Source organism: Carcharhinus amblyrhynchos, chromosome 8 (assembly GCF_965287045.1).
Source record: "Carcharhinus amblyrhynchos chromosome 8, sCarAmb.v2.hapA, whole genome shotgun sequence".
Classification (NCBI taxonomy): Eukaryota; Metazoa; Chordata; class Chondrichthyes; order Carcharhiniformes; family Carcharhinidae; genus Carcharhinus; species Carcharhinus amblyrhynchos.
This window is the reverse complement of record NC_137331.1, coordinates 18,157,334-18,159,378: the sequence shown is the minus strand read 5'-3', so window position 1 is coordinate 18,159,378 and position 2,045 is coordinate 18,157,334. Positions and strand designations below refer to the sequence as shown.

Genomic DNA, 2,045 nt, shown 5'->3' with positions numbered 1-2,045 from the left:
CATGGAGAGGTGTATCGATGGGAAGCCAGCTCAGGTAGAGAGAGGGACAGATGCACGCACTGTTCAGGGAAAGAGAGTGAAGAAGTAGCCGTGGTGATGCGCCCGCTGCCCTCACTCACTCACTGCTCTCTGCTGCTGCTGGAGGCTCATTCCCTCAGAGCGCTTGCGCTCAGCCTGCCGCTGCTTCGCTCTCTTTACTCGTAAAACTGTCTGTCCCCTCCCGCCTCCCCCGCCGACAGCGGCCCTGCGCCCCTCCCCTCCTCCCGTCTTGCTCCCTCTCCTCTCACTGCTCTCCCCCCTGGTGTTGCTCTCCCACAACCATGTGCGCGATGTTGAGCCTCGGTCTCAGCCGCAGCGTCGGAAACATTGACCACAGAGAGAGAGAAAGCCCGGCCAGGGAGAGGGGAACTGCCTCCTGCCTGGTAACTCTTAAAGGGGACCCACAACACTGATTCGGCCCAGGACACCAGTGTTAACAACGGATTGCAACAATGAATATATTGCTAGGATCCTGCAATACAAATCCGAAAACGGCTTTCATCCGGGGGATAGACAACAAGGGTAAACTTTGAAAACGAAGATGATCTTTAACTCTTGTTGCTCATAGAGTTGGCACTGCCAAGAATTTTTGGAAGTCTTTTTTATCAGCAAGATTAGCTGACAAACATTAGAAGACGTGTCCACATGGTGTAAAGCATGGCAATAAAAAGTAAACTAGCCGGGAAAGCTGATATTGTGCAGTATATTAACATAAAGCTATGTTTTAGTCACCGGTAACTAATTTCCTAGTACGTTAAGTGGTGCGATCAAATAACAAAAGCAGAGTGGAAATCAAGTCGTTTCAAAAACAGAAAATGCTGGAATATCTCAGCAGGTCTGACAACATCTGTGGAGAGAAAATAGAGCTAGCATTTCGAGTCTGGATGACCCTTCGTCAATCGGCCAGTAGCTAGCCTTTGCAAACATCGAATAACAGAAATTATAGCGCAGGAACAGGCCTTTGGGACCAACTCATCGTCCTGCTCCACACAAGCCTGTCCCCACGCTGTTTCATTTAATTCTATTAGCACTTTTTTTCTGTTTATTTTTCCTTAATGTATTTAACTAGGGTTCTCGTGTATGCAGCAATGCATCGATTTTGCTGGAGTGTCCTGTAAGATAAACGTACTGTTCCACATTTAAGCTTTAAAACAATTTTACTCACAAAGTTGCTGGAAGTGCGAGATGATAATGCATAACAAGGGCAGCTGCATATCTTGGATCTTGATGAATAACAGGACAGTGTATCTCCTTAACCAATGAGATTAAAGAGTTGGAAAATGAACAGAGAAACCACTGAATAGGTGGGTGAATTAGAGAGAAAGAAATAATGGAGAGAAAGAAAGATTGGTTTAATAGAAAAAACAAAAAAATGGCATTTTTAAATCTTTTAAATATCCCACTTAGAATTGTTTACTTTCTATACAAGAGAGGTTAATTGACAGTCAGTAACAATTATTGCTCAGTTTAAATATTATTTAAACAGGCATCGCAGTGGCAGCACCAGGGACCCAGATTCCTGTGGAACCTTTGGATGTGGTGTATCTGGATTTCCAGAAGGCATTTGACAAGGTGCTACACCAAAGATTGCCTCATAAGCTAAAGATGCACGGTGTTATAGGCAATGTATTAGCTTGGATAGAGGATTGGTTAACTAACAGAAAGCAAAGAGTGGGGGATAAATGGATATTTTTCTGGTCGATCAGTGACTAGTGGTGTGCCTCAGGGATTAGTATTGGGACCGTAATTGTTTACGACTTACTTAGATAATTTGGAGTTGGGGATCAGGTGTAGTGTGTCATATTTGCAGATGACACTGAGATGGGTGGAAGAGCAAAGAGTGCAGAGGACGCTGAAAGTCTGCAAAGGGATATAGATAGTCTGAGTGAGTGGGCGAGGGTCTGGCAGATGGAGTACAATGTTGGTAAATATGAGGTCATCCATTTTGGTAGGGATAACAGTAAAATGGACTATTATTTAAATGGTAAAAAATTGTAGCATGCTGC

At 44.2% G+C, this 2,045-nt stretch overlaps 1 protein-coding gene across 2 annotated transcripts in view; it reads right to left on the bottom strand.

Moving 5' to 3' along the window:
* The window catches only part of zfpm2a (zinc finger protein, FOG family member 2a), an 808,884-nt gene extending 808,765 nt beyond the window's left edge, over positions 1-119 (bottom strand). For both annotated transcript variants that reach the window (XM_080194830.1, XM_080194831.1), the window contains exon 1: positions 1-119. This exon is cut by the window's left edge and continues 83 nt beyond it. The gene's annotated coding sequence lies outside the window, so the exon portion shown is untranslated.
* Positions 120-2,045: the final 1,926 nt, after the last annotated feature.